The 22,983-nt window shown below is 37.2% G+C and overlaps 1 long non-coding RNA gene across 1 annotated transcript in view; it reads right to left on the bottom strand.

Annotated features, from left to right (window-relative positions):
* LOC117203768 (uncharacterized) overlaps positions 1 to 22,983 on the bottom strand; it is a 399,299-nt gene that overhangs the window by 313,132 nt on the left and 63,184 nt on the right. The window contains exon 11 of the long non-coding RNA XR_007477754.1: positions 20,091 to 20,194. This is a non-coding gene — a long non-coding RNA (uncharacterized LOC117203768). The remainder of the gene's footprint in view (positions 1 to 20,090; positions 20,195 to 22,983) is intronic.

Below are 22,983 nucleotides of genomic sequence, written 5' to 3'. Positions count from 1 at the left end.
AAGCTACAGTAATCAAGACAGTATGGTACTGGCACAAAACCAAAAATATACATCAATGGAACAGGATAGAAAGCCCAAAGATAAACCGATGCACCTATGGTCACCTAATCTATGACAAAGGATGCAAGAATATACAATGAAGAAAAGACAGTCTCTTCAATAAGTGGTGCTGGGAAAGCTGGACAGCTACATGTAAAAGAATGAAATTAGAACATTCTCTAACACCATACACAAAAATAAACTCAAAATGGATCAAAAACCTAAATGTAAGGCTGTACACTATAAAACCCTGAGAGGAAAACATAAGCAGAACACTTTTTGACATAAGTTGCAGCAATATCTTTTTTGATCCACCTCCTAGAGTAATGAAAATAAAAACCAAAATAAACAAATGGGACTTAATTATACTCAAAAACTTCTGCAAAGGAAACCATAAACAAAATGAAAAGACCACCCACAGAATGGGAGAAGATATTTGTAAACAAAGTGACCAACAAGGGATTACTCTCCAAAATATACAAATAGCTCATGCAGCTCTATGTCAAAAAACCCAAGCAACCCAATCAAAAAATGGGCAGAAGATCCAAATAGACATTTCTCCAAAGAGTACATACAACTGACCTAAAAGCACATGAACAGATGCTCAGCATCACTAATTATCAGAGAAATGCAAGTCAAAACTACAATGAAGTATCAACTCACACTGGTCAAAATGGCCATCATCAAAAAGCCCACAAATAATAAATGCTGAAGAGGGTGTGGAGAACAGGGAACCCTCCTGCACTGTTGGTGGGAATGTAAATTAGAACAACCACTATGGAGAACAGTATGGAGGTTCCTTAAAAAACTAAAAATAGGACTACCATATGATCCAGCAATTCCACTCCTGGGCATATATCTGGAGAAAACCATAATCTGAAAAGATACATGCACCCCAATGTTCACTGCAGCACTATTTACAATAGCCAAGACGAGGAAGCAACCTAAATGTCCATCAACAGATGAATGGATAAAGAAGATATGGTACATATATACAATGGAATATTACTCAGCCATAAAAAAGAATGAAATAATGCCATTTGCAGCAACGTGGATGGACCCAGAGATTATCATACTAAGTGAAGTTAAGTCAGACAGAGAAAGAAAAATATGCTATCACTCAAATGTGGAATCTAATTTTAAAAATGATACAAATAAACTTATTTACAAACAGAAACAGACTTACAGATACTGAAAACAAACCTATGGTTACTAAAGGGGAAACATGGAGGGGGAGGGATAAATCAGAAGCTTGGGAGGAACACACACACACTACTATATACAAGATAGATATCCAACAAGGACATACTGTTTAGCAGGGGTCCCCAACCCCTGGGCCGTGGACCGGTACTGGGGCACAGCCTGTTAGGAACAGGGCCGCACAGCAGGAGGTGATCAGCCGGCGAGCGAACAGAGCTTCATCTGCCACTCCCCATCGCTCCCGTTACCACCTGAACCATCACCCCCACCCTCTGTCCATGGAACAATTGTCTTCCACGAAACTGGTCCCTGGTGCCAAACAGGTTGGGGACCACTGCTGTATAGCACAGGGAACTCTACTCAACATTCTGTGATAACCTATAAGGGAAAAGAATCTAAAAAAGAATGAATATATGTATAACTGAATCACTTTACTGTATACCTGAAACTAACACAACATTGTAAATCAACTATACTCTAATAAAAATAAATTTAAAAAAAAGAATCCATTGTTGCTTCGATAAAACAGCTTTATATTTCATAAAACTTTGGAAGCTGGTCATTTAGTGTTAAATTTCTAACATCAATTCTTTATTAATGTGGGAAATATAAGTTAATCAATATAAAATTACTTCCCATGCATTATCATAATAATCATACAATTTTAAATGGAAATACATGAACAGAACACTCCCAAGTTTTTGGACTTTCACAGGTTGATTTCTGTTGTTTATATCGCTGTTGCATGCTTCCTACTGATCAGTTCTTAAAAATCAGAAGTCAGTTAGAAGTCCTGAAATTAGAACTAAGCTATATGAACATGTATTACTACAAGGTAGTCGCCTTCTGAGAAATTCCGGCCAGTAAGCGGAACAGAATATTTCCAGGGAAATGAGGAACTTGCATAAATACGGGTTTGCCTTTCAAGTTGAAGGTAACACCAATTTCATGCATTTAGTTTTTGTTCTCCAAGATCATGAACTTATGGTAAAACCAAGGACTAGTTTTAGAGCAACACTGAGCCTATATATGAATTTGGGTGAAAACTGTGCAAAGGTGGAGGTGGGTGGTTTCTGCTGAATTATGCTGTGTTTGCAAGATGGGATAAAAATCCCTATTTTGAAACCCATTTCAACAGGTTTGCATCCATGAGGGCTAAATCAAATAAAATAATCTGCTCAAATTCATTTCGGGTGAGGCTGTCAGATTTCACACAGTTTTCATTGCCAATGGCAAGCATATCTCAGAGCAGACCATAAAGTTAGTATTTTTCAGAGTTGAAGCTTACTCTTAAAAGAAATTCAACGTTGGAACAAAAAGTCAAACACCAATGTCCAAAACCAGACCAAATATATGTTTCACATATAGAATACATTGATTAATTATAATCGAAGGCAATAAAATAACAAAAGTTTATATTGCTTTTTCTAGTAATACTGAGGAACAGCCCAGGACTTTCCAAGTATATTAATCATGTTATGAATCACACAACAGTGTTATGAAGTCGCTATGATTCTATCTTATAGTTAAAACCAAAAACATTATCAGTCAAAGGGTACAAAATTTCAGTTATACAAAATGAATAAGTCCTGGAAACCTACTATACAGCACAGCACCTATGGTTAATAGTACTGTATTGAATACTTAAACATTTACTAAGAGGGTAGATCTTATGTTAAATGTTATCACAAAAATATTCATAATAATAAATAGGAGGAAATTTTTGGACACAGTGGACATATTTATGGCATAGATTGTGATGATGGTTTCATGGGTATATACTTATCTCCAAACTCATCAAGTTGTATACATTAAATATATACAGTTTTTTGAATGCCATTCATGTCCCAATAAAACAGTTAAAAAGAAAAAATTAAGCAGGAAAACCTCAGGTACCTTTGTAAGAAATACAGCAAAGCTGGGTTGTAAAACATGGAACCACAACTTGAGATCCTGTTTCTTTTAACTTTTAACTTTTTATAAGTCTATGATTCTACTCCATTTACTAAAAGAAATAGAATTATGAAAACACCAGCCTAGGCCAAGTATACATGCTTTTGATCCACTTTAAATGAGGTAGCCTCTGGATGGGACACAGAGCCAAGTTTAAGGAACAAATAGATAAGAAGAGACTGAACATTAAAAATTTGGTTAAAATACTGCATAAAAAGTTAGGAGCAAATACCCACAGGGAGGGACTGTTCAGAAGAGAAAAATTCAGTTTTGGAAGAGATGGGCTATACTGCTTTGTGTAAAATTTGAGGTTTTCTTAAATCAACTATATGGCCCTCCCAGATTAAAAGAAAAAATTAAAGGACTAGAATAGGTTAAGGCCACATTCAAATAAAAATCCAAGTTATTATATCTATTTTTATTTAAAATTAGTATGCCAACCTCCCCCCATAAAGCAAAAAATAAATGTGTGTAAGGTTCCATTTTTCCACATGATAAAATTGCATTCCATTATGTCACCAACTGGATATTGCTTTACTGAGAAGTAACCTGGAGCTTAAAAAGAAAAAGTAGACTTTAAAGGTCTTAACATTTGCAGATATACTGCTTAATTGATCAGTTAAATTCAATCTTTGAAACCCAGTATTTTTTAAGGTTTAAGAAAAATAAAATAGATGCCTATTAACAAAATTCCCACATAGATTTAACCACTAATGTTTACTAATCAGGAATAGAAAATCTCTTGAAATAATAGACTTGTAAAGCTTTCATCTCAGAGGAGACATATGAACACTTAAAATGGAATGATCTTTCAGATGAGAAAGATTATGGTAATATTTTTTTCCCAATTCCCTTATAAATGAATCCAATACATTACTCATAGTACATTTTAATGGAAACGCATTCCAGAAAAAGTACATAATATTGCTTTTCTGCAAATACTGTAGAATATATAAAACTTAACATTCTTATTGTCCATTTGGGTCAATTCTAGTTTTACAAATAAAATATGAGCTATTCATAAAAATGAGAAAAATACTGGAAAAGTGAAAATAACTTATGCAATAAACTGAAGTTGAAAAATGAGAAGGACTAAAACAGTATTTACTCCCATGTTATTTAATATAATGTTAAAGTATATAAGTTTCTTTGGAAAATGCATGTGGGATCATTTCATTTAAGGTGGAAGTGATCATGGCTATTTGTCTAGGGACTTCTGAATGAAGAGACAGGAGTCAGCAGAGCTATATTCAAATATATGAGAAACTGCCTGTGCAAGAGGAATTAGGCATTTCACAGAACTCTAAGAAAATGGTACTCAAACTTTAATGTACATAAGGATACTCATAAAGATTAGAGTTCCTATTTCTGGATTCTGTACCTGCAGAATCTGTTTCCAAAGATAAAAATAATTCCCAGGAATTCTCATTTTCCAAAGTACCAGAAATGATTATGATGAATATGGTTGATAAATTATATTCTAGAAAATCAGTGGATAGAAGCTGTAGGATTACTTCCATATATGAAAAACAAAACATTAACCAATCTGCTCCCCATCAGAAATAAAACTAGCCAACAAAACATTTTTTTTCTCTCAAGATTAAGACCTTATCCATCTGGTCACCCGTCTTCTCAATTACTAGAATCTTCAACGGTTCCCAGAAAGTTGAGACCTGGTAAAGCATACATCCTATCACTCATATTTTCCAAACTCTAAAGTTTTAAAGCACTTCTGAACCAGCCTTTTCTGGCTGGGAATTTACTGTCTTTTGCACTTGAATTCTCCCTTGCATTTACTTTACCATTCTCAGTACAAAGTTTTGCGGGGATTTTTTTGTTATTTTTTAAGGCCTATGGTGTGAAGGAAATTTCCTATTTTATTCATGTACTAAGAGAGTAGGTAAATCATAGGTCTCCTTTCACAGTTTGCTTGAGAACTAACCCCAGAGATCCATTCATAAGATCATGGACATTCATCCCTAACCATTTCACACAAACTGCCCTTGACCTCCATGTGTTAATGGTCCAAGAGTCCATTCTCAGTCATCATCCTACTTGACCAGCAGCAGTGTTCGACATAGTTGGTCATATATTCTTCCTTGAAACGCTTTTTTCACCTGACTTCTAGAACACCCATTGCCCTGTTTCTTAAATTGAACTATAACTGACATACAATATTGCATTATTTTCAGGTGTACAACATAGTGATTCAATATTTTTATACATTATGAAATGATCACCATGATAAATCTTGTTACCATCTGTCACCATACAAAGTTGCTACAATATTATTGAATATATTCCTTATGTTGTACATTACATCCCATGACATTTATTTTATAACTGGAAGCTTGTTCTTCTTAATCCCCTGCTCCTATTTTGTCCATCCCTCTACCCCCTCCCTCTGGCAACCACCAGTTTTTTCTCTGTGTCTATGAGTCTGTTTCTGTTTTGTTTGTTTTTAGATTCCACACATAAGTGATATCATATATTATTTGTCTTTGCCCATTGCCCTGGGTTTTACTACAACCTGAACGGCTCCTACTTTCTAGTCTCCTCTGGGGATCCTTTCTCATTTTTTCACACTGCAATGGCTCAGTGCTCTGTCCTTAAGACTTAACTGTTCTCCACATACAGCTCTCCCTTGTTGATCACTTGCAGATATTCATCAGCAAAAACACTGAATGCTTAATTTTCAAAATACATACAAAATTCAAATACTTCTTACCATGTTCACTGCTATCAGCCTTGTCTGGGATCTCTCATCTGAATTACTGCAGTAGCCTTTTTACTGGTATTGCTGATTTTACCAGTCTCTCCCCTACATTCCATTCTCAACAAAGCAGGCAGAGATGAGACCATTTTAAAAGACATATCAGATCATTTCATTCCTCTGCTCAAAACTGTACTCAACTGAAGGACCAAGATTTTGGTCTTTGGCCTACAAGGCTCCAATGATCTAGCTTTTCATGAGCTCCTTGACCTAATCTCCCACTGCTTTCTAACTCACTTGCTCCAATCCAGCCACACTGACCTCCGCGCTGTCTGTCGTCACAAACACTCACACCACAGACCACTTGCATTTGCTCCAACCTCTGCCTGGAGCATTCTTGCAACAGAGATGCACATGGCCTACTCCCTCACTTCCTCTAGGTTTTTGTTCAGGTGTCACCTTCTGCATGTGGCCTGCCCTAGCCACCCTAGTCATAACTGCATTCTCCTTCTCTGGTTCATTTTTTCTCCATGTTAATCATCACAATCTGCACAGCCTCCACCAAGTATTTTATTAATTGTTGTACTGCACATCACCCCAAACTAGAATGCAAGTTTCATAAGGGCAGAAATTCCTGCCTGTTTTGGTCACTACAATATCCTCAGCATCTAGGAGCTCAATAAATATTTGCTGAATAAGGAGTATGGAAAAAACTGAATTCTGAATTGACAAAAATCATGGATTAAAATATTTCTACATCTCTCTCCAAACTGTGGGACAACTGTATTTGGTGACGGATTATTGTGGATCAGTTAGTTTTGTGTGTCACAGTAAAGGCTATTTAAGGACATAAGGAATGAGACTCTTTTACCTTTAAGATATTATGTTTAAAGACCTTTCCACAGTTACCATTTGTACCATCTATGAACACTCATCCTCCCAAACAAAGACATTTTGTCAGACACTACGAATCAGCCACCTCCCACTCCTCATATTACCGAGTCATTGTCCCCTTCTTCTGCAGTAGTAGGTGTTTTAGCTGAACATGATCTCTTAGCTAAAGACCCCAGGCCACAGTTCCCAATCTCCTCTCCATTTTGATGTAACCCATGTGACTAAGGTCTTGAAAACAGGATATGGGTGTGTGTGTGTTAGTTAAAAGTAGCCCTTAAATGGGATGGACACACCTGTACATTTCTCTTTCCCATGTTTCACTGGCTGGAGTAAAGATCTGAGGCAAGCCATCTTATCTGTCAACTATTGGCCGAAGATAACGCCTTAGGAGAGCATAGCTGGAAGATGGGAGGACTCAGCCTTGCCAACTCCATTAAGCCACTAAATATGTTACCCTGAACTGTTACAAGAGAGGTAGATGAAATAAATAAAACTCTCTCTTGGTTGAGCCAATGTTTTTATTAGAGCAGCCTAGACAAAATTCTAAATACTATATAGCCTTTTCATAGATAAAATAATCCTTAAAACTCTAAAAGAAATAAAAATCCCAATAATAAAGGCAGGGACAGTGTGGCAGTGGTTCATTGGTTTATTTAAAGGCGAAGGGTAGAAATCAATGTCTACTAGAATTAGAAACCAAAAGTGTAAATGTGCCTTATATTAACTATTTACTAAAAGTAAGCCACCGTGCTGGCATTGGATGCACATTAAAATTTAACCTTTACAGGGGCTTCCCTGGTGGCGCAGTGGTTGAGAGTCCGCCTGCCGATCCAGGGGATACGGGTTCATGCCCCGGTCCGGGAAGATCCCACATACCGCAGAGCTGCCGGGCCCGTGGGCCGTGGCCGCTGAGCCTGCGTGTCCGGAGCCTGTGCTCCGCAGCAGGAGAGGCCACAGCAGTGAGAGGCCCGCATACACCAAAAAAAAAAAAAAAAAAAAAAAAAAAAAAATTTAATCTTTACAATAACCTCCAAAGGTAGCTGTTTATTATGTGCATTTTACAAGTGAAACTGATAGGGCTCAAGATGTTCAGATTTTCTGAAGCAGCACTGCAAGTAAGTGCTGGAGCTAAGAGCCCAATTCTAAGAGCACACCTCAAAATGTACCTTCCCATTCTCTTTTCTCTAGTTTGACAGCTCTGTTCTCTCCCTCCAGAGGTCACTGAGAATTTAAAATTGAAGTAGTTGATTAAACACTCTTCCTGCTCCAAAATGGAGTTCTGCAGAAGTAATATGATTCAAAACCCTGAGCGGTGGATGGAATAACTATCAACTTGAGGCCTAATCTTCAACTTGGACTTGGATTTCCAGAGTAAGATATTCAACCAGTCTGGACCTGAACTTGTTGGTCTAGTTCCTGCTGTAAGATAACTCCAATTACTGAGTCTGCCTGAATGAGTTACAAAAGCATTGGCATTAAGTGTTACCCCAGACAGAATTCCCATTCATTTGAGCAGTCTGGAGTGAAAAGCAAAATCTGAATCCAAAAAACACATACATAGTTCAGATTCAATAATTCTACAGATGTGGTTACAAAGTGGATTTTAAATTTTAATGTCTTCTTTTCCTGGCTAGGAGGAAGGGAAGTTACTAAAGAAGTTTAACAAAGAAAAATAAACTTAGAGTTTCCAAGCACATATATATATATCATATATATGATATATGATATATATATATCATATATATATACACACACACGCATGCATAACCTAAGAATTCTATGCACCCAAGTAAACTATGATCACCCAGGCTTAAATGCACTCTGACCGAAAACCAGTGTACCACGCGCTCAGCGGCCTTCAGATTTCAGAGACAACTTGACTACTCAGGACACTTATCTCTTGAATCTGGATGGCTTCCACATTGGCAAGAGCTCAGTCTCAGTCTGCTAAGAGTACTAATAAAGCCCGTAACACTTGACTTTTTATATAGCCGTAGCAGCCAACACCTTCGTTTGACATCCCCTGTGTCATGGCAAGCATCCAGGCCATTTTAAAAAATTGTTGTGCCTCGTTCTTCCTCCCATCTCTCCTCTCCTTTCTCTCCACTTTTCTTCCAAAGTCTGTTAGCATTCTCGACGTCTGTTAGAATTCTCAAAGGTTTTTCATTTCCTCTAGATCACACTAAACCAAGGAAACACTTGGGGAACAATCTGATGGGATAATTATACAAGAATAGTGAACACAATTTCCTTCCCTTGTTGCAAATGATTAGATTATTTGCATCATCCTCCAAAGCCACTTATATATTTATCCAAAGAGTTTAGAAAGTGCAACCTACTGCTTCACCTCTAGCCAGTGCTGTGCCTCTGTTCTTTCTATACTAGGCCATCTTCAAGGTACTCATGGTCATCTGTTAGATGTATATCAGACAAAACTGTAATAAATTATTTTCTAATTCACTGTGTCAGCTATTATACATGTTCAGAGCAACCAAAATTTGCCAGGGGAAATTATAAAGATTCTCTGAAAATTGAAAAAGTGTATAAAAAGGTTTCCAGAGTCATTTTCTCTTTCAGGATTTTGTTTCATCTTGCTTTTTATATGCATGTGTGTAGAAAGCGAGAAACAATTCTGTGTGTACCATGAGAAATATTGCCAAAAATGAAACAAGGTTATAGAGGATGTACAAAATGAATGAAACATTTAATGAGCACTTTCCTCTCATCTCTCAACTTAATACAAGTGTCTTGACAAATTTAGTACAAATTTAGTACATGTGGCTGGATAGGAGTCTTCCTTTAAAAAACAATGTACACTTGTGGGAAATGTCAAGACATATCTTAAGAATTCAGGTATGTTACTGTAGAGATTCAGTATAGTACATTGGAAAGCGTATCCTGTGTAAGAGTTAAGAAGATAATATATACGAAGTGCCTTGTAGATAGTATACCTTACACGGCATCTATTATTTTTTAATTCTTTTTTAATTGAATAACTGACATACAATATTATATGAATTCAGGTGTACAACATAGTGATTCAATATTTATACACATTACAAAATGATCACCACAATAAGCCTAGTTACCTTCTGTCACCATCTATTATTATACTAGCTCTCTTATTTTTTAAAAGTAGGTACAGTCTATTTAGACCTCTGTATTACTTAGCTATAGCTGAGTAATCACCCCCAAACTTAGTGACTTAAAATACCAATCATTTCTTATTTTTCATGAGTCTATGGGCCAGCTGTGCTGTTCTGCTCACCTAAGCTGGGCGCAGCTAATTTCAGCTGGGCTTGTTCATGCATCAGCACTCAGCTCATAGGTTAACTGAAGGCTTAATGCTCTGAGATGGCCTAAGAGACATGACTGAACTCTGCTCCGCCATGGTGGTCTTTTCTCATGGCAAAGCAAGGGTTGAAGAGAGTGAGTAGAAACTTGCAAGGCCTCTTGGGGCCTCAATTCAGAACTGGCATGCCACCATTTCCACCATATGCTTTAGTCTAAGGAACTGATAAGGCTGGTCCAGACTCGAGGGACATGGAAATAGACCTCACCTTTGTATGGAAGAGCTGCAAAATTAAACTCCAGATGGCGCAGATACAGCAAAGTGTGGACTACTAGGGTCATTTTTGCAATCAATCTTCCAATGCACCTCTAACATCAGACACCAAAAACTGTAATAAAGATTGTGAAACTTCCATATGCTATTTTACGTAGTTTTTTTTTTTTTTTAACCAAATGTCAAGATTCCTCAAGCTAGATAGAAGTCAGAGCAGCTGTGCAGTTCAAGTCCATTAAGTTCGCTTTCTTAAGCCTGGTCTTTCTTTTTAAGGAAAAAAAAAAGTTTCTGAAAATGTATCACTATAATTTAGCCTTCATACATAATTTACTATATACTTTTTTTTTTTGGATGAAAATTCTTTGAAGAGTTTCATTTGTTGGGCTTGGGGGTAGTTATTACCTATACTGGAGCTACTGGTTGCCTAAATGTATCTGACAAACCAAAAATGTGTAGGTTAGAGATGAAACTTTAGAACTTGAACAGGAAGTTCAAAGTATGGCATGGTCTTTTACATGGAAATATGTATGTTATCTTTTATATAACCCTTTACATTCTATTAATCTTATCTTTTAAGTGGATGCCCATAAGTCCCCAGTGTCTGGACCCACAAAAGGACATAAGAGCAAAGAAAAGCAGATATCCTACAGTTCACTTTATCATGCAAGGAAGACTGAGTCAAGGGACTTCAGAATTCTTCAAGACCATCTGAACTAAATTTATTTCTTTTGGCTTTAAATTATTGAGGCAAGGCCACTGCATATGGCTGAGTGCGGTGACCTTGCACTGAAGTCTTTCACAACATCTGCCTCTTCAACATTCACCATATCAGTGAGGAAGGAATGAAAATCCACATTTTCAACCTCAGGTCTTCTCGGCAGTTGTAAATCTCAAGTGTGATGGCTGTTTCTAGACGTCTGCAGGTTTCTATATGCAAAGAAACTGACAAGGCAGTGTCACCCTCTGAGCCAGTCAACGAAGCACATTCTCAGCACTAGAAATCCCACACAATGGTCTTCTGATCTCTTTTCCCAAAATGTCAGTCGAGCAAAAGAGATCTGAGTGTTTCAGCAACATCCATAACACTGATTGTAGGGCCTTGAAACAGATGTATCTCTTTATAAAAAAAAAAAAAAAATACACTGAATGAATGCATTCATAAGGCCGAATCTGTACGTATGCCACATTATGAATGAAATAATTCTTATTAAATTATTCAAGGCATTTCTTGGGATTCAAAGGGTGAAACTTCTGCCCAAAGATCAGTGAAGCATATCAAGACATGATCTATAAGAAGTCAGTATACTTCTGTGAAGTAGGTAAGAACTGTTTATTTTGTTCCTTCATTGACAAGATGATGATTTACGGCCCCAGTTCTCACATCATCAGCAACTTTCATGGAAGGAGAGGAGGCCTATTGCGGGATTGCTGGCCGTATTATTTTTATTACAATGTATCCTGATGTAGAAAAGTCGTAAATCACAATGGTGAGTGAAGCTCTTTTCTTCACCCAAGTCATGAAGTATAAAGGCTGCCAAGCTCTTTAGGTACTACACCACACACAAAATACCAAGAGTTTTACCCAGACAAAATTTTGCTTGGCAAAGAAACTTTACACCATTTGAAGACCTCTGAACATTCCCAGTGAGATGCACAGAAACAGGAATTCTTCCTTAATGACATTAGCATGCACATAGCGGATGAAAACCAGAAGCTGGTTTCACTCAGAGACAAGAACAATCTCCTTCTGTTGTTGCCAATTCTTCCACGACCTTCTTCTAAGTTATACAAGAAATGTAACTAACTCTGGAGTTGAGGACACTGGATGACCAAGGCACTGCTTCCTATTTTTCTCCTGTTCCTGGTTACAAATCATCCACTGCTTCACCAAGTTCCTTCAGATTGTGGCTTCCTTTATTAAGGGATGCTCTGAGCCACATTCAGAATAAAGTTTTACTGTTGCAACACACATTTTTTTTTTTTTTTTCCAAATTTCATGCATCTCAAGTTGAAAATTCTTCTCCCAGGGAAGACAGGCATACGCCAGCGTATCTTCAAGGTGGTAAAATGTCACGTACATTCAAGTTCATTGGCTTCTTGTTTCCATTGTCAAGAACCTTACCATCTGTGAGTGGTGCCTCACAGCAGTGTTTCTGTGATATAATGTGTGGCTTTCCTTCCCATTTCTCTTTTTAACACTTTCTAGTTAAGTGGACCAAATGCAAAGGAAGACAGATGTCCCCAAGCATAATGCAGGATATGTTTTATTTAATTCCTATAAATGGAAGTCTATTGTACACATTGTAACATCATAACATGATGATTACAACTACCCAAATTATAGAGTAGCTTCTCGTACCATCTACGATTGTGTGTGTGAAACGCTGCTTCCATAGCATGATTTAATACCAAAGTAATTTCTTTCAAAAAAAAATAACTGCCACTGAAACAATAAAAATATCAAAGGAAAAATATGCATAATTGAATGTGGCTTGTGGACCACTAATTAAAAACCTCTGTTCTAAGACAGGCCTTCTATTCTTTCATTATCTGATATTTTAAAACTTTCTGAAGCAAAAAGGGCTTAAATTCTCATTTTAACTACTTTCCCCCTCGGTATTCAGGGGCATGGAATGCACCCTCTATAAACCATGGGGGAAAGAATAATCCTTTTATTTTAACCTGGCTTACATCCACATACAGGAAACTCTCCAGTCTTTTAATAACTAAGGCACACTGTTAGCTCGGTCTTCCCAGAACACCGCTCGATACTAATAATTGATAGTCACGATAATGACTATGTGGTTCACAAAATTTATAAAAGGTCGGTGAATCATCAAAAAATTTTGAGTTATGCACAATGTATTCTTAGCTTGAAAACCTTTGTGATTTTAAATACTTCTGGCACTTCCTACCAGCTAATGTCTTAACCAGCCAGTGCTGCCTAACCGTTTCTGCTCCAAAGAGCTCTTCTAGGAGAAAGCACCTACTACGTACTAGCTTTTTTTCAGATACCCTGAAGATAAGTGTTCTGCAAACATTTTGACCATGACACCCAGTAAGGAATACATATTATTTATGTATCTATAACACACATGTGCATGTGTATAACTGAACTACATTGGCCACAAAACCCTTATTATTAAATGAAATACTCTAATGTTTTCTAGTAAATGCTAATCTATCACATTATGGTATATCTATTTCATAATGTTAATGACACTAAATTTATTTCAACAGCCAAGAATGGGCTACAACCTGTAGTTCAAATGATACCAGCCCAACCTCAAAAGAATGTGTTTTTTTCCCCTGCAAGATTAATAGGTTTACTTATTCACATGTATTTCTAGAGCTTATCCTTTGAAAATGAGGAGGCTTTATTCTAGTCTCTTGAACGTTTATAATTCTCAATTAACAGGAACATTCTACTATCCTGAGCACATTATTCTTTAGATAATCAACTTTTTTTGACAAGATTAAAAGTTTATATGAAACCAAGATTTTCACTGATAAATAAGAGACCACAAATGCACAAAATCTGAAGTAGCTTTTCACAAATCGGCTCTAATAATTGATATGAATATTTTGCTTGATAAAATCTTTTAATTAAATCCCATGATGAAAAGACCAGGCAAGTGACCTGGGAGCACAGAGAACAACTGACTTGTGGATCACTTAGAATTTGGCAAACATTTTTGGTATGACACGTAGAGAAAGGAGTGACACTTGGTCTGAGCCATGCAGGATACAAAGGATTTCAATGGGTAAAGAACAGGCAAGATTATTTCAGGCTTATACAAAGAGCTTGAGACAGAGTATGGGAAGTGGGAGAGCACATCAAGTGTTTGTGGGCTCTGAGCAGGCAGCTCAATAGGGCGAGAGAATAAGATGGGGGAGGGTAAAGTGGGAGATGAGCTTAGAAATTCAGGAGTCAGCCAGTCTTCAAAAGATTGAATAATAAGAAGCTTATGCTATATTCTCTATTCCTTAATTTTCTTTTTTAAAAAATCATTTCTTGCTTTACAAACTTTGCTTTAAAAAGTAGCTTTTGACTTTACTTCCATGTCTTCAACTAGTCAGAAAAAAGCATAGTCAAATACAGCTACATTCAAATAATTAAATGTGAACCATTCTACAGAGTGGCTATAAAGTCTGGAAACATAGGTGAATATATATAATGGTATAATACACATATGTGGGTTTATTAATATTACATTTCAACATATAGTATGTTGAATAACATTATATGAACATGTTTTCCATACTTTATGACCATCTGGTATTTTATAGTTCTATTCCGTACGTAGTTTTTGGTAGCAATATACAGATAGCACAGCCTAAAAAACACCCTCCTTCACAGTGGGAAAAATGTATCCTTTAGTCTGAAATTTTAGGTAGGAATTCTAATTCAATATAAGGTCACAAACTTTTTATGTTTTTATCATTACAAAATGGTCCCTAAATTCCATACTTTCCCCTGGGTATATTCAGAGTTCAACCCAAGTTCTGGTTTGCCAGCAATGGTTTCATTCCATTCTCATATCAGAGTATGACTGTGCTGTAAGAGTATAATGCTCAATCCAGTTCATTTATAGGTAAAGTAAATAATTTACCAACCAGGTATGAACTTTATGAAATCAGGCATTATTTTGTCAATGAAATTATATATCATATCCCTACCACATAATACAATGTAAGCACATAGTAGACATTCAGTAGTTAACAAATAAAGGACTACTTGAATTACTATTGGTTTCAGCTGGAGTAATTCTCTTGTAACATCCTTTAGGAGTGCGAACAACCATAAGTCTTTCACAGGAATAAAAGAAACAGACCAAGAAAGAGACCAATTATGTGTGCTTTCATTTTTTTTATTTTTTCACACCAATTAATAATTTAAAGCTAACAGATGATCCACCTTAGAGATGCTTACTACTGTGAAAATAATGGAATTTGTAAAAGAGGATTCTCTGTTCTTTCCACTTGAGTTAATTCTACTGTCTTTATCTTTGCTGCCCTCCTCTGGAATTTTTATATCACCTGGTTCTCTTTTCCAAAGGATATGTGCTTTATACTTGCCTTTAGAATAGAACTATAGGAAGAAATTCAAACTTTTAAATTTCTGTTTTGCAGTGCATTTTTATCCAATTTTATAGCACAGTTTGGGGAAAACAGCAATGTAAATAATTACATAGGTTACAATGTAAATAATGTGTACATAGGTATATATTAATTTCAGACCTAACATTTGAAAATAAGTCTTTCTTGTTCCAAACTGTTTCTAAAGGCTGCCAGGCATCTGTTCTTTGCTTTGTTTGGAATTCCTTTCTTCATTACCTCCATTTATCCAAATCCCATCCATCCTCTGAATCCAACTGTCACATTTCCATGAAGTCCTCCCTCATTTTCCCAGCTGGAATTAATCTTTCATACCTCTAAAGCCTATAACAATTGTATCTCAGTGATTTAAAATACAACCTACAGCTTTCTAACTTGTCTTGTAATTATTTGGGTTCATAGCATCTCTTACTTAATAAATTATAAACTACTGAATATAGAGTTTATATCTCAGTTATGTTTGCGTTATTGCAAGATCTACCTAAACATAGTATGTAATGTATAAATATGAATGAATGAAAATGTTAATGTAATTAAGCATTACATTTAATATTGTGGCATACAGAGCCAAATGAAGATAAATTTAAAGGCTGACAGAGTTTAACAAATTACTTTAGGTGCTTGCTGATCGTGTACCTTTAGACAGTTGAAGAGTCAAGTCAATAGGTTAGATATCGTGGAATCGTTTCTCAGTAATTTCCTTCAAACAGCAACTGCATCTTAATTTCTGAACTAGGAATATTAAGTTTAGCAACTACCGTTTTGCAATTGTTTGTCCTTTTAAGGAGAGAATGTTTATCCTCTCTGATTCCTAACACTACATTTAAATTATCTAAACATTGCAGTAGCTCAATGTAGAAAACTATCTTTTTAGACTTGAGCCAACTGCAACATACAAAGAGGTATAGAAAAATGCTGAAAATAAACATGCAAAATAGTGAGTATGATGCCTCCCATATACAACATTCCTCCTTTTCTCACTTTTGTAATAAAAATATATTCCAAAGCATTACATTTTTATAGAAGTCAATGCCAAATAATTCTTCAAGGCCACCAAGATCTGCTTAACCATAAAAAGTCCTCTTAAAAGACAGGATACTATTAAAGAATGCCCCAATTCAGTTACACAACACACGAGTCCTTGAGAGAAATGAATCATGTTTATCTGTTATCTTTTTGATTAATAAGGTGGGACATCACTTGAAGGACAATAGAACTGGCACCTGTAAGCTATAGAGACTAGCACTGTATACACCTGTGTTGCACAGACTCCTCTTCAAAAACAGCTATAACCTAAGTATGGGATAATAATAAGCATGAGTTCTCTCAAATAGGTGTGTCTGTGGGTCCCTGAAAACTTGAAAATCAGCTCTTTTAGAAGATTACTGACTGGTCTCTTTTCTGACTGCCTAAAGATGGGTACCAGCCTTTCAAGAAAACTGTGTGATAAGAAAGGGGAAATAGGTATACATATTCTGAGCAGGATAAAACCAAAACTGATGATCTGAGCAGCAGACTGTGAAGTCAAAGAAGCATTTGAAATGCAATGAGATGAGAATAGGTCATCTAAAGACCAGGGAAAACAGTCCCTGGGAAGGAAAAGGGCAGAGAGAGAAGGCCAAAAGGGCATGAGACATGAAGCCGCAAAGAGAGGTGAACCTTCCTTTATCTCTTGAAGTTGTGATAAATTCCTAGAGATCAACTGAGGGCTAGATTGTCAGTTCAGGATCTCTAGGAACCCCAGATACAAGTGGAGTCCATATCCACTCCTGCAATATTTGTCAAGGGCCTCTACCAAGCACGCATAAGAAAGATTGGAGGCAGGGCAGAGGACCTGTATTCCTCCTCCAGTAACACAAGTGTGTGAGATTTGCCAAAGATTGAGAATAGAGCAGGAATACCCGCAGAAGCCCATCTATTCTCTAGAAACTCTGAATATAAAGAAATGACTGGCTGCCACTAGAGACGGGCACAAACACTCCTATGTCTTGAATCCCTTTCAAACTCAAAGCAAAAGCCACCTGCCATTGGACAAGGGGCAAGAAACGTCTCCACGTCCCAGAGCTGACTTTATTTTCCGTAAGGCAAAGCTGACTTGCTCTGGGGGAGGACCCTTCCACCCCTCATCCAGGGCAAAGATCAGCTGCAGCTGGGGAAGTGGCAAAAATCCCATTCGTGCAAAACATTCTGCCCTTTTCAAGGCAGTACTTGGCTGCAAAACGTGAAGGGAAAGAAATGTAATTGCACCCAAGATCTCCCACTTACATGTGATAGAATTTAATTGGCACCATGGGGAGAAGCAAGGGGATCTGCTTGCAGTGGGAAACATGCAGGAATGCGGAGAAAAGCCTTCTCCCGAGGCCCGGTGTACAGGACCTGCCTAAGATTGAAGGTGGAGTCGGAGAAGTGAGAAGCCACCCATGCTGCCATCATAAGGCTTGCACTACATAGCAAGAAATATAGTTGTGCACTGGGGGAGGGCAAGAGCCTGGAGAAAGAGCCCTTCCGTGATGCAGGTGTGCAAGATGAAGGCTGGGGGTGGAGCTGAAACACAGAAACACTCCTCTGGGACCCCAAGTCCACACTAGCCCAAGATAATGGTAGATCAACAATGAAGGATAGCCAATTGGAAAATGAACCACAACTTTTAGCTCTCCATGTACAAAAATTAACTCAAAATAGATTATACACCCAAATAAAAGAGCCAAAACTATAAAACTTCTAGAAAAAACCCATAAATAACTTTTAAAATTCAATAAAAAGAACCCAAAGAAGATTAAAAAATGGCAAATAAGCACATAAAAGATGCTCTTCATCTTAATCATTAGGAAAACGCAATTTTAAAACCACTATGATACTATCACCCAACTACTAGAATTACTAATAAAAACTCTGGTCATAGTAAATTTTGGTAAGTAAGTAGAAAAAACAAACTCTCATTCATTGCTAGAGGGAATGCAAAATGGTACCGTCACTTTGAAAAACAGTTTGGCTTTTTTTTTTTAATAAAGGTAAACGTACATTTACTATAATAAGCCAGGTTCAGGTTTATACCCAAGAAAATTGAAAACATGTGTCCACACAATAACCTGTGTGTGAATCAGTGTAGCAGCTTAAGCTGTAAATGCCCCAAACTGTAAACAATCCAAATGTCAACCAGTGAATAAACAAATTGTGATTTATCTATAAGCGGAATACTATTCAACAATTAAAAGGAACTAGTGATATATGCAACAAAATGGATGACTCTTGAAAGCCTTACATTAATTTAAAAAGCTAGACACACAAGACATATACTATAGAACAACATTATATGACCTTCTACAAACATCAAAATTACGGGAACAGAAAACAGATGGTTTCTAGTGGCTGGGGATGAAGGAAGGAGCTTGAGGAAAACTTCTGGAGTGATGAAAATTCCATATCTTAATTGTGATGGACATTTTACAACTGTATACATTTGTCAAACTTGTAAATGGACTTTTAATGTAAATTATGTATCAATAGAAAAAGGGAAAAATTAAAACCTTCAATATTTAACTGTGCAGCTAGGGTTATGAACCATTGCGATATTGTCAAGCAAAAAATAGTATTGCATTCACACATGAGTAGAAGTTGCTGACTGTCCAGTTGTATCCAATTTCTTGGACAAAACGTTCTCATTGGAGATGGACCAGGTGCATCCTGATTCCAAACTATCTACTTAACCCAACGAAGCAGGTGTGACTTACCTTTGTTTTGTTTTTGTTTTTGTTTTTTGCGGTACGCGGGCCTCTCACCGCTGTGGCCTCTCCCGCCGGTGCTCCGGACACGCAGGCTCAGCGGTCATGGCTCACGGGCCCAGCCGCTCCGCTGCACGTGGGATCCTCCCGGACCGGGCACGAGCCCGCGCCCCTTGCATCGGCAGGCGGACTCTCAACCACTGCGCCACCAGGGAAGCCCAGGTGTAACTTATCTTACATTACTTTTTCTCAAAAGAAGGAATGAAGGAAATTGTCACTACAGGATGAGCAACTGCTTAGAAAACTATAGAAACTAAGGTTTCTATAAGAGAACTATAGAAATAAAGGTTAGCAGGAAAACACTGGAGGCTGGTTGGTAAAATTCTCAGAGAGAAATAAATAGAAGTAAACTTCCTTAGCTTTGTTCTTTCATATCTGGGTCAAAATGAATTCCACCCAGCCTAAGGGGGTGGGGGTGAGTGTGAGTGTGAGTGTGTGTGTGTGTGTGTGTGTGTGTGTGTGTGTGTGTGTGTTTCCTGGAAGGTTTTAGCCAAACATTTTTTTAAATGTATGTGCTTTGGGGCTTCCCTGGTGTCGCAGGTGTTGACAGTCCGCCTGCCCGTGTTCCCGCGTCCGGGAAGATGCCGCGGAGCCGGCTGGGCCCGTGAGCCATGGCCGCTGAGCCTGCGCGTCCGGAGCCTGTGCTGCGCAACGCGAGAGGCCGCGACGGTGAGAAGCCCGCGTACCACCAAAAAAAAAAAAAAAAAAAGTATGTGCTTTGAAGTCCTGTAAAAGCCCTGAAAATGTAAAGAAGTTGGCCCTAAATAACAGCTCTTTGCTTCTATTTTAATTCATGAAAAAAATGTTTAAAGTAGACTTCTCTTACCGTTCTGTTGGCAGCCGTACGCAGCAGGTTTGAAACAGGAAGCTGGGAGGCGGAGCTCCGAGTATCCTTCACAGGGCTCTCTAATGAGGGAGACCCTTCAGCTTCTTAATTACAAAAGTACCTACACGTTAGTTAGCTGTCTGAGTTCCAATTAGAGTTGGTTCAAACAGAACACGTTTACCTAGGGACATGATGTGGCTGGATGTGACTGCCAACAAATGCTTAGGTGGCAGAATTTATTATGCATGGCCTGTACTGTGCACTCCTTTTCAGTAATACCTGCTGGACTATAAACACCACTTGCCAAGGAATGCTGATTTGAGCTTATAGATGCCTCACCACATCCCAGAGTTAATTTCCAGTTCTCCTTTAACACACCTCCCAAGTTTTTACATCTTTGCTGGTTTTTTTTTCTTTTGAAAATGTACTTTTCTTGTTGACTTTAATATAGATTAAAACTCTGAAATCAATAAAGAGGCTCCTTCCAGATCTAAGAACCATGAGCATGTGAGATAAACTCTATTAAAATAAATATATGCAATGAGCAGGTATCTAAATCTGCCAAGGTATTAAGAGCAAAATTTTCTGAGCTAAATAAAAATGAACTTTCAAAAAGTCTTAAAAAATTCTGACTGTACATGAAATACTTTTTTATATCATCTTGGAAAAATGATCACTTCAGAGAGTTTTATATACCTTTGATGTTTTATTCAGTTCACTCAAGCTATTTTTTGTGATTGTTTATCAAAACCAGTAAGTATATATCTGATAATATTTTGTAATATAATGCCCATTTTATCACAAGATGTATATTTGTGTTTCTTTTTTTGCGGGGGGGGTGCTAAATTTATCATAGAATGACTTGTTATAAGGAAAAGAACTTACTGTATGAGAATTTATATCTAGAAGTCATGGCTAATAAACCTAGCCATTCTTTATCAATGTCATCAGATGTTCTAAAATGACTTAAAGGTCTCTGATAACCTCGTTCTTAACACATAATGTATTAAGTGGAGCATTTAATTCATCCACAGTTGGAAAATACTTCAGTTACGTTATATTCCATTCTCTGAAATCAGGCATCATGGAGTTGATAAAGTAGTCTCCCTTTTTTTCTCTTTTGATGTTTGTCACAGCTTTGTTTATAATGTGCAGCATTAAAAAGAGATTAAGTGTCTGACATAAGGGAGTAGATTTAAAAGATTTTGGTACATTCACAAGATAGAGTATTACAAAGGTATTCTATAAAACTATAATAAAAGATAGGGACATATGTTCATGATCTAGTACGTAGTGAAACAAGTTATAAAGTAATATGTAAAATAAAATACAGTTTGGGGAGAAAAATGTGTTGTGTGCACATGAGGGGTGGTGACTCAGAGGAAGAATATTTAAAAGAACAAACATTGAGTTAACAGTGCCCATCATTTGGTTATATTCTGGGCAATAGTTTCTTCTTTTATTCAAATTTTCTCATTTTTACGATGAACATGAAATACTTGTATAATCAAAACAAATATCTAAAACTCATTAAAACCTTCAAGTCAGAATCTTGGGCAAAAGAAAATAACTGGAAACTAACATCCATTTAAAATAAATACAGAAAGCCATATTTTAATCTGTTTAAGTTCTATACATACACTGAATGATTTATCAAGATAACATTGCTCTGCATAACTAATGGCAAAGTCAAGAATTAGGCACAGCAAATTTGTTGGTTGGAGTAGCATAGGTAATTTAATGCCTAAGAGAACCACTCCATGACCTTCTGGGTAGTTTCACAGAAAGATTCACAGAATATTACCTGTGAGTTGAATTTTCCCTCCTAATGACCCAGGAAGCTATTTGTTGATGAAAAGTAAGGTACAGCTCCTACTGTGAGATACAAACTTAAAAGAAGCATGTAATAGTAATAATAAGAACACTTGTTCAGTGCTTCACTATGTCCCAGGCAATATCCTAAGTGTAAAAGCCATTTAATCCTCAAGACACTATGATACAGTATTCCTGTTACCGTGTTTTTTAGATGAAGAAACGGAGAAGTTAAGTAATTTATCCAAATATAGCTCACCGGTGGTATAAAAGGATCCAAATTTAGGCAGTCAGAGTCTGTGTTCTTAACCATGATGATATACTACTTCTCAGGAGAAAATTAATAGGATATTAACAGAAAGTAATATCCAGATGTATAATATAACTTGCATTTATATTAGAAACTATTTTGGTGAGCTGTGTATAACTGCAGACTACCAGGCAACCTCATGTGCTAGTTCTCAGAAGCTTCTGTGCTGGATCCCAGTTTTCTCTCTGCCCAGAGTTACCCTAGGCCCTCAGGGGGCTTGCATGTTCCAAGGCTAGGTAATCTGCAAGGTTTCCACGTTGCCTACAACGTCCACGTGTACTTTCCACTTTCTGTACCCTCTGAGATACACTCAGTATATATGGCTCAGTGGAATAATCCTGGCAAACAGAATAACAGGAGGAAAGAGGAAAACAGTCCCCCCACACCTCTTCTGGAGAAGGCACCATGAATGCTCTCAGCTCCTTCACCGTCTCCCATATTTTCTGGTCTTTTCACTGAACCTAGGAGATGATGGAAATAAGTTCCCCACTATGGCCCCATGTGTAAAGGAAATTCCTGAACTTGGCTAACACTTCCCCTGGAAACAGGCTAATTAATCCTACCATATTTCTACCAGGTTTCATATATTACAGCTCAAGACCAAGTCTGACTGTTAGCGTGGTAAAGTCTGGTCTTTGTGAAATCCAAGCAGCAACACTTATTTAAATAACTGGGCTATGTAAAAAATTAAACAACAACACAACATATAAATATATGTATCATTTTCTCATTCATTATCTTAACCATTTTATAGTATTTGGGCAAAAAAAA

This window comes from Orcinus orca, chromosome 6 (genome assembly GCF_937001465.1).
Source record: "Orcinus orca chromosome 6, mOrcOrc1.1, whole genome shotgun sequence".
In the NCBI taxonomy this organism is placed as follows: domain Eukaryota; kingdom Metazoa; phylum Chordata; class Mammalia; order Artiodactyla; family Delphinidae; genus Orcinus; species Orcinus orca.
The sequence above is the reverse complement of the archived record's forward strand: the minus strand, read 5'-3'. Positions and strand labels throughout refer to the sequence as shown.